Source organism: Cyprinodon variegatus, unplaced genomic scaffold (assembly GCF_000732505.1).
Source record: "Cyprinodon variegatus isolate N-32 unplaced genomic scaffold, C_variegatus-1.0 Scaffold316, whole genome shotgun sequence".
Classification (NCBI taxonomy): Eukaryota; Metazoa; Chordata; class Actinopteri; order Cyprinodontiformes; family Cyprinodontidae; genus Cyprinodon; species Cyprinodon variegatus.
In genome coordinates, this window is record NW_015150769.1 from 815,321 (window position 1) to 826,303 (window position 10,983).

Genomic DNA, 10,983 nt, shown 5'->3' on the forward strand with positions numbered 1-10,983 from the left:
TTTCTATATCGCCCAGCCCTACTTTCACGACCCCCATGCAGTACCTCCGTGTACCCTCTAGGTGTCGCAGACCCCCTGTGTAAAGGGGTTAAAGGGGAGAGGCAGGGTGCACCTTCTACAGGTTGCCTTTCCATTATGGGTCAACGCACAGAGACATCTAGGCTTTCAAAGCTAAAATAACACAATAAAAGCTTTTTAAAGTAATTAGCTGAAGTTTGAGCCAAACGTGTTTTCTGGTGGTCACATTAGCCATCACCCCTCAGATGCCTCCATGTTCCTCAGCATCACTACCTTCTCCTGAGCTTGAACTGGTTGATGGTTCAACCACACAAACAGGGGCGGATTTAGGAAATGTGGGGCCCTAGGCAAAGACAGGCAGGGGGCCCTCTGAATTGAGAAGTCAACACATGAAACAGACCCATTCTACAGATAGAGAAATGTTAATAGAATAGACATCCATTATTTGTTCTAGTTTTATTGCCTCTCTTCCAATCCCTTTTCTTGTCGTTTTCCTCTCTATGTTTTGTCCATTTTTTATTTTTTTTTTTTTTTTTTATCTGCGATGTGCTCAGCTGACTTTTAATGCCATCAGTCTCACAAGGAATCAAAGATTTTCACTCAGCCCATTCTAACTTAGATTGCTCCTTCCTGTGTTTCCAGTCCTTCTTTTCACTGCAGACAAGCCACGATCTGTTTATAATTATCTAGCTAAACTGCAGAAGTACTGAAGAGATGTCGGTGAGTGTGGAGCACTTACAGGTCCAGCCTCCTGCTGGCTTTCACCATCAAGTGAAATTTAAACAGATTTGATTCGGTCTGATTAAATTTTAAGCTCACTGTTTGGCTTATTTCAGTGTTCCTTTTGTCCCCGAGATAAATGGTTGAGATTAAACTAACAGCATAGTTTTATTCAACTTTAGTGTTTTACTGCAGTGTCTGCATGTACGTAAATGAATAATCTGATTTATTCCTTTAAGGTGGGAACCTAACCTCATAAAATAGAGCCGGCCTGACAGATCATGTTGACATGCTCACCTTTTTAAAGCTGTAATTATAATCCTTCATGGCATTAAGGATTGTTAAAAACTTAAAAGATCAAACCTTTAGTTTTTAGCAGCTGGGCACAGGCCAACAAAATATTTTTTTTTAGGTTTTTACAGCACTAGTGGCTCGTTTTTTTTATACAGTGGGCTGGCGGGAAAGGGTTTAACGAGAGACAGCGGGTCGACCACAGGTTGGACCTGATCCCAGATGACTTGATGAAGGAGACTACGTCTGATTTCTCCTGTCCCCTGATAGCGGCGCCCCCTAGCAGCCGTCCTCCACGCCTTCTTGGTTAGAGACCCTACAACTGATTGCCTGCAAATTCTCCCTGTAACTCAGCTCAGGATTTTCGAATTAAATTTGCAATTTCAAGGAGAATTTTTGATAAAGTTAGAACTGTTATTAGCTCTCTAGTAGCCCTTTCCCACTGATGGAAAAACCCTCTTAGACCCGAGAACAATGGTCTACAGAACAACAGTGGCAGTGGGAACAGCTCACTGACGCGTGTCAATCGACTCGGCAAGCGACCCGCGTTAAAATCGCCTTGGCTCTAAGCGACATGCTGTGAGAACACCAGAGCCGGGTCGACCCAGATATACTATTGAACGCAACACACCGCGCCAATGGCTTCTGATCTCACAAGCAGAAACAACTCTGTTTACATTCGAGAGCGGCTGTGATGAGAGGGATTCAGACGAATCATAGAAACAAAGCACACAGAATACGCCCTGGCTTCCTTCCATGATGATCTCCATTGTTTACTTTCCTAATTTCTGTCGCACTGGTGACATCATCAACACTAACCCAGCGCGATGATGTCACCAGACACAGAGGCCACACAGCTGCCAGCGAGGGGTTAGACCGACTTTATTTGGGAGTAGGAAGGGAACAAAATGCCGATAGTTAGCGGGTCGATCCTTGCTTGAAAAACACGCGTTAACTCGCTATTTTCAGTGGGAAAGATGCTTGCTGACTTTTTTATTAATCATTTCAGAATTCTAAAAGTAAATTGCTAATTTCTTGTCATTGATTATTTTTTTGAATCATATTACTATTTGAAGTTGATCAAATGTGAGTTGTTGCTGATATTGTATTGCTCTGAGTTTTATATTTAATATTCCCCTAATGTAGTAAAGCGTTTTTATTCCAGCTTTATAAAATCAGTTTTTAGATGTGGACCAAAAAATGATTACATCTCTAGTTGCAGTTAAATTCCACAGATTCTGAGAACATTATTATTCTCTATTTAGATGTCCTGAGATCGAATCAGAACAACAGAGAGGATAGAAATGACAAAAAAACATTTGACTTCAGTGAGACTTATTTGACTGTAATCCTTACTGACTGTTTATTGCTTGTCAGGCAGAAGGTTTCCAGCTGGAGCATATTTTGCAGCGGCTGGTTTATTTCTGTTTTCTCATGCTGTTGCTGCTTCTGCACAAACTCCACATCTTTATCTTCTGTCATTTTGAATAAACAACTGTTTATGACTTCCTGTGTACAAAGGAGGTTATCCCAGGGAAAACAAGAGGCCCGCACTCTAATCAAAACTAAACCCATCAGTCCAAATTCCAACCATGCATCCAGTTTATTTTTTAAACTAATGTTTTAACTAAAGCTGTTTCTCAATCCGTGTTCTTGTGCGTTCTCATGTACTGGTGAAACGCCATCAGCCCTGATACTGTTCCAATTCACAAGAACAGTAGCACGAGAATGGGCAAAGTCCCCAGATGTTGTTCTGGTCCCTCCCTCTTTACCCAGCATGCATCAGAGCAGACCTGTCCGTTCTCTAAACTGACAGCTGTCCCAGCATGCACTGCGGCAGCAGCAGCTTCCAGGTTAGCGCTCACAGAGCTCAGGGTATTAAGTTAAAAGTTCTCTTTTTTGTTGCTGTTATTCTATAAAAGTACGTTTTAAGATCATTTGAGGCAAAAACATTATACTTTAAACCAGTAAATGGGCCATATAGTGAAGCTTAATGAGGAATGAAAAAAAAAAATTCACAAGGTGAGAGGACCGCAGCAGCAAGCGGACCTCTGAGGGTAACGGCAGCCAGGGCTAACATTAGCCCATCTGCTGCAGCCAGGGCTAACGTTAGCCCGTCTGCAGCAGCGCTCTCTCTGCATAGCCGTGTGTGAAGGACCGCTGGCCCTAATGGAGAGATTTTTTTGTTTTATTTGGCAAAATGTTAATTTGATTTGTGTTTATCTGACTGTGTTCATTATTATTCCTCCACTAAATGAAAACAGAACGAATATATTATTATCTAGAGACTATTAATAACAGGAGGTGAAATGCAGCTCCAGACTAGCAGAGCGTGTGGTGATGTCACCAGTTCATCTCTGTTCCAGTTGACCCAGATTTATTCTGCGTGCTCCCATTCACCCCGAGTCCAGACTTTCCTGTGTTCTTCTGAAGAACATACTTGGCGAGGACACGAGTCCATTTTCGTGTTCTAGTGAACTGAGAAACAGCCTAACAAATGATTGTGGAAATGCTGCATTTAGATCCTGCATCTTTGACCCCTCATGGATTTCGTTGATTTTCACCAACACTCCCTGAGATATTGTTCCCTCCTCAGTTGTCTCACATACTTCATATCTTCTCTGAACCAACTCATCTAAAGTGGCTTTAAGCCCGGCATACGCTGTACGATTTTTAGCCCTTTTCGGGACCGATTCTTTTTTTTTTAGCCCTTTTTAGCCCGATTCTCCAGTCGTGTGAGAATTTTTCGATCGGCCGACCTTCAGCCTGATGGTGCGTGGTGTAGTGTACAGGAGGTAACGAGGGGCGATCAGCCTCTAATGACCACCTTAGGACGGCCAACTGAAAATTAAACATGTTTGAAATTCAGTCGGCCGTTGTAAGATGGTCGTGAGCAAATCGCTTAGTGGGCGAACAAGGATTCTTCTTCTTCTTTCTCTCAGATATAAACCCAGCAGCATGGCGGGGGGCAATGAGTGAAATGGAGTTCTTTCTGTCAAACTGACAGACCGTAGTAGCCTCGTTAGCTCAGCCATGTCTTTGTCCAAATACGTCGTCTCCTTTTCTTTTTAGGGCTTTCTGCACAAAATTGCCCAAATATCCAAGGCAGCGCGTTTCACTCTAGTGAGCTTCATGTTCCTCTGCTACTGGTTTGGCTTCCAGATAGACGAGTCACAGTAGCGCCATCTCACTGCGGAGCTGAGTCCCACCTGGTTTTTAGACATACAGTGTGAGCAGGTAGATCGCATCAGAGCGTGAGAACATATATCGTGAGCTGGGAACTTTTAAATCCTGCAGTTTGAGCTGTAGCTGCGTGCAACGATTGAAAATATCCCACAGTGTACGCCCGGCTAAAGCCGATCACAGCCATTTCTTTGGGATGCGTTTGTGAGAGAGGAAGTTCATTTCATCACAGTAAACACCGAGTCAGTGACACACAGACCAGATCAAACAACAACAAATAATAATCGTTCTGGATTACCTTCAGCTCCATTGCTGGAATAGTCCAGTCAGTAATCCAACATGAACTCAATAACCTGAAAGAGAATAAATAAACAGACCTTAGAAAGAAATATAGAGGTTAAACATGAAGCAACAATTAAAATAAACTTGTTTCTAACAAAGAGTTGAAAATGTTTTTTTAATGTAAGGTATTTCCTTTTCTCTGAGAGGGTTTAGCACTGCAACTAAGGATTATTTTGGAAAATCGATTTATCTGTTGATTGTTTTTAAATTATTAGATTAATAACCGGTTAGCAAAAGGCCCCTTAAAGAAGACTTTTGCAAAATTAAACCAAGTAAAACTAAACCTTTTCCACTTGAGGAGTTCTGGATAGAGCATATCGACAGACAAACAATTTTCTTATCTTAAATGTTAAATGTTTACATATTTTTTTTACAATCTTGGTATAAGTATAACTCCAGTTAACGTATAAATGCTTACTAAATTAGTTGAGGATTATTTCAATAAACGATTAATCTGATAAATTGTTTCAGACCAAGTTTGGTCACTAAAAAGCCACTATTTATCTAAATTATTATATTTTTTAGATTCATCTTAGTCTGTGCTTTTTTTAAAATCACACAAAATGAAAAGTAATCTCATAAAACTGTGCAACTTGGCATTTATTCCTGGTTCAACAGAACTGAAAAGGACTTAAAACACAGTCAGGTATGAAGTTCCTCCCCCCATGTGACAACAATAAACCCTTTATCTATTTATTTATAAATGAAATGCCTAAATACTCAACTTGTTGTCAATGTCATGATAGAACCCAAATAGAAGTATAAACATAAGTTATTAAATTTGTCCTATAAAAACCCAATTCTAACGCAGCATATTGCATTCACCAAAGAAAAAAAACATCTGACAGTTTATCTCATAATTATGAGATCTTTTCTCATAATTACAAGATAAGATCTCATAATTGTGAGCTCCTGATCTCAATATTATCAGATCTTAAACGACTGGTGAAGATAGAGCAGCTAGCAGAGCGAGGTGCGCGAGACGCTGGGACCCTTTTCCACCTGGATCTCCGCTCTTTTTGGCCCTCATGTCCCTCCAATGTCGCAAAAACTTGACCCCACTTCCTCACCGCCTCGGCCGTATCTAGACCCACAGCTAGTTCCTGATTGGTCCTCTTGTGATGTGGCGTGGAATAACAGCGCAGACCACACTTCAATATTAGGCATAAATCAAAAATATCTACGACAAGCTCACTGCGACACACCGCTGCAGGAGGAGAACCAGACCTTAGAACTGTTTAGGTGAAAAAGCTCACTCTACTCTGACCTGCTGCAAGTCGCACTGTTCCTGCAGGAGCATTTAAACCAGCACAGGATGCTTTATGGTTATAAATGAATGCATCTGAAATGCATTCCAGCTGGCTTGGTGGCGTCTCAAAGAACGGACGTCAGTTCCTTCTCAGAATCCTAGATCATCAATGAGTACGGCTCAGGCTTCATGCAGCATGTCGATTCATAGGAAAAACTAAAACCATACAGAATATATAATAATGGAGCTGTTGAGTGACTTTCGAGTATGGTCATAAGGCTGCATGATTACCCCATAAGTAGTAATCCCAGGGTTATAGCTGGTTATTTTATTGATGAAGTGAAAAACAGGAACAGAGCTTCAAAATGTATCATATAAATGTTCAGTGGAACAGATGCTGATATTTTTAAGAAGCAATGATGACCAGTTTTCTGAGAGATGCTTCATTACTGGCTCAAGGAATCATGACTAAATATATAGATAAGATCTCGTAATTATGAGATAATCTGTCTGATTTTTTATTTTATTTTATTTTTTGGTGAATGCAAATACGCTTCCCTACAATTCATAGTAGAGCCTGAAAGATCCATTTGTGTTATTGGTGCGTTTAGGGCACTTTATTCTTATCCATCAACAGAAAATATACACTTTATTGGCCATAAAGGAGTCATCACACACCCATCTGTCTTTTTCATAAGTAAACGTGTGTTTGTCTTTAGTTAAAACCTGAAGGACAATCAGAAGTTTAGAAGCAGCCAGTCAGTGTTGGAATGTTACCGCTGCCCACTAGAGGGCGCCACTTCCTATTTTAGAGCCAGAGTGGAACCATAAATTGACCCAGAATCCAGTCCAGATTATAATGACCTTGAATAAACTTTTTGTGGTTTCCTTTATAAATATAAACACTGGATAGACTCTAAGGTTGGGTAATATGAAACATTTTCCAACTGATATTTATCAGCCCAACAAATGACAATGGACAGGATATACTGTGGGCAAAGACAAGCCCCCCCCTCATAGCACGTCGTCTGCATGGCTGGTATTATTGTTAACCACCTGAGCAGACTGCAAAACTCAATAAGGTAAACATGCAGGTTTTCTTTTCAAAAATGTATGTTTCATCCAGTGGGAATAGTTTCCTTTTTTCCAGTTTTTCTGACTATGTTATCAGACATTAAAGGTTTTTTATCGTTATTCAGTTTTTGGTCTAAATGGACAAAATTATATAGACTGAAAACAGGGGTGGGGATTTTTTTAATGGAAAGCACACAGCTTTGGCGGAGGAGAGAATTTTCCTTTTTTTGTTGTTTGAATTTGTATTTGCAACAGATGGAACCGCCTATAAAACACACTTAAAAAAAAATCCAGTCTCTAGTTCTGGTTTGGCTGTATTAATCGAAAAGTCCGCTCATATTCAGAATTTAAACTTCTAAAAGTACTTTAAAAATGAAAATTATTACTTTTTTATTTATTTTTTTTTACTGATTAACGCTTTAATTCATTAAATCACAGCGAATGTTTTAGTTTTAGGTATAAATAATGAGTCACTGATTATTCCTCGCTGACCCGACTTTTCCTTTAAGCTAAAATAAATAAACAGCTAATTTGTGGTTTGGATCAGGTCTTTCTTTCCATCTCACGCTTAAGTATATTAATATAAAATCTAATCTGCTGCTCGGTGGAACTGGGGAAAAAAGCTGCAGATTGAAGGAGTTTGTGTGCAGCATTAAAAACAGCATTTTTTTGTTTGTTTTTTTTTTTTCTCGTTGTTTGTGTCTTAATCTGCAGGCCCAAAAAAGAAACAAAAAGAAACAAAAAGATTGATTTAAAAAAAATAAAAATACGATCGTTGAAGGGCTGAGTCTATCGGCGATGGTCTTCCCCTTCTAGAGGCTCTGGCAGCCGCCATGTTCTTTAGACTGAACTGTCGCGCTTCTCGTTGCGTCACACCTCAACCCGCCTCAAAGCCAACGCTGATTGGACGTTCGTTTGGTGAACGGCTCCAAATTTTCTTTAACGGAGAGTCTCCAGACTGATCTGCGAGTGAAACCTTGAAAGCTCGCGAGATCAGGATGGTCTCACCAGGCTACCATTAACCCACACTTTATTAAAAGAAATGGCTAAAAGCCTGACAGTGTCTCAAAGCGACAAAATCTGCCTATTAATGACAGTTTTACATCTCTGTTAAAAAAATTATATAAATACCGTTTGTTTTATCCAGCAACCTAGATTCCTGTTTATTATAGCTCCTATATAGTTTAGTCAAGGTTTTGTCCATTCAATGGCATTTATTACTGGGGGGGGGAAATCACACCCATCATGGCGATTCGATTCAGTATCAATTTCTTGACCCAACGATTCGATTATTTTTGATACTCCACAATCCGCCATGTCTGTCTTTGCTTCTTGTTTATGCAAGTGTGTGTGTGTGTGTGTGTGTGTGTGCATGCGGAGAGAGGGATAGTGGTTAAAGGAAGCGACGTAGGAGGGCAAAGTAGGTTTAGCACCACCGCAGCACAAGTTAGAATAACGTCCAGGAGCAAATGGATAAAAATAGATCGGAGGAATAAAAAAAATAAAAAATAAAAAAAACACGAATCGATTCTCTTACGGATGCGTCGATGTATCAGACTGTCGGCTGTTGGATCGATGCATCGATACAAAACCATTATTATTTACACCCCATTTATTACAGTTAGCATAATAAAATGTTAAAATATCCTGTTATACTAGCTTTTTTTTATCAGCTTACTGTAAAACATTTTCAGACCCATATATTAATGAAAAGATCCTCCAGAAATGTGAAAAGAAACTATTATGTTTTTTTGTTTGTTTTTTTTGTGCCACTTATCAATTATTATTAATATTATATTATTATTATTTTTTATCAATTACTCATTAGTGAATTGATCAGATAAATCACCTTTAGATGAATAAATTAATAGAAAACCTATATCATATAACTTATTCAGGAAAATACTTCAACTAAAACTGTAGACAAAATTTCCTCCAAAGTAAATGCAGGGGTTTGAGGTGGTTGCACTCTTTAAATTGACCACTAGATGTCAGTAAGTGTCTCGTGTTTTTTCTCCCATAATTTGGAGCGTAAACAAGAAGTCATCGTAGTACAGGAAGGCTGTAACACCAGCAACAACGAAAGAAGAATGGTTAGAAACCTTTTAACTTCTGGTTTGTTTTTAGGGCTCGTTTATAATTCATCACTAATGTCCGTCTCTAGTCTATAGATACTGGTAAATAGTTTAGATCAAATCTCAGGGTTATCCAGCTGGTATATCATGTTAACCCAAACATCAAATCACAGCTATGTTGAAATTACAAAAGGAGATTACTAAACCAGAAATCTATCTATCTTATAGTGCACATCATTTCCAAATACATTTGACATGAGGTGCAATGAAAACTAGTTGAATCAATCTAAAGAGGTTTATCTTTGGTTATAACAGAGTCAAGGATAGAACATTTAAGCAGAATGTTTAAGTACCATAAAGTCTATTTAGGCCCTTTAAATGTTAAACAATATATAAAAACATAACTTTAAGGCTGAAAAAGGGGCAATTAGAAGCCAAATAATTGAATAATATTCACCCACCAACATAAACAGCTGGGCACTTATTTATAAAACCTTTTCCATTTTTATGATGTTTAGTGTTTGGTCACCACTTTACTTAGTAGATTTGAAGAAAATAAAATATCCCAGAATTATAGATAAACAAATAAGTAAACTAGGAAGGACAGAAGTAATGGGATTAATCGTGGTGGATAGGCATAATTTTGATCAGGTGGTGTCGGTAATGATTGTAAGATCACCTGTTTGCTCACCTGAGGAGTTTCAGTAAGTGGATGATGGGGGATTTCTACTTATTGCTAACCGCTTTAAACTTTTGATGGTTTTTTTTGTCCCTTTTCTAGCTTTGATCACACCTCGAACCTGTGGATCCGTTTTATGCAACTGGAGTTGAAGATCAGTATCAATTAAAGGAGCTTAACTGCAGCTTGGACTGGAGTTTTGAACAATGAGCACGTCAACAAGAATTCCCCTATTCAGCCGACGATGCAGAATGTTTGACTGCTGCTAATAATTACGAATAATGGATTATTGAAATAATCATCAACAAATATCGTAATTAATCGTTAACTGGAGCACAGAGACTCTAAAACGTACCTTTAGCTGACAGAGCGACCCACTTAGAGCATGAATTAAATAAAAATTGTGAAAATATATATTAATATTTTGTATTTAAGATTTTTTGTTTTTAAGTTTTAGTTTCACCTGTTTTAATTCTCCATAAAATTTTCTTTAAGGAGGCTTTCGATATCCGTTTAATAATCGACTAATCAAATAAATAATCAACAGATTTATCATTTATCAAAATAACCGTTACTTGGAGTTCAAAAATAAACCCTAACTCTTTATTTTTAGCTCAAAATGTTAACCTGATAACATTTTAAAGGTAATTTAGTGTTAATGCTACTAGCATAGTTCTGTTTGTTTGTTCCAATACGTTAATGGGTGATAACTTTGTTGTTTACTGAAAGATGTGTAATCACAATTACTTGTTTATAATTTTGAGAACTGCTGATAATATAAAGATATAATTTCTTATCTACTGTTTTCACTCTTGTTTACATGTTTGAAACTAATTATTAACCTTTCGATCCTGCAAAATTATCTTTGATTTAGAGGAAAATCATCAAAAGAAAATTTTAATTGAGCGATCTTAAAATCTCTGCCTCAATGGTAAACATTTGCTCCATGATACAGAGCAGAACTTAAGATTAAAGTGACTTTTAAAACTTTGATATTTTCTAACAACTGAAATAAATAAAAAGAAGAAATTAAAATTGCTTATTTTAATATTCTGCAGATTACAAAATAAATTGAAGGTTATAATTTACTTGACAATGTCTGTTATCCCTTTCCATTACTAAGGTATAATTTTATTTAGTTATTTTAGTTTTAGCATCCGATAGAGAAATTATTTTAAAGACGTTTTCCTAATTTTGAGGGCATCTTTTTTGTAAATCAACAGTTTTTCATGTGGTCATTTAAAACGTGTTATTTAGGACGGGTGTTTGTCGTCTCAGTTTATTCATTTTAACAGCTGACATAAACCCGGCTTAAAAAACTGAACCAAGAGTTTAGATGAGTAAAATAGTTT

At 37.9% G+C, this 10,983-nt stretch overlaps 1 protein-coding gene across 1 annotated transcript in view; it reads right to left on the bottom strand.

Moving 5' to 3' along the window:
• The window catches only part of kansl1 (KAT8 regulatory NSL complex subunit 1), a 54,461-nt gene extending 49,896 nt beyond the window's left edge, over nucleotides 1-4,565 (bottom strand). The window contains exon 1 of the mRNA XM_015384566.1: nucleotides 4,511-4,565. The gene's annotated coding sequence lies outside the window, so the exon portion shown is untranslated. The remainder of the gene's footprint in view (nucleotides 1-4,510) is intronic.
• Nucleotides 4,566-10,983: the final 6,418 nt, after the last annotated feature.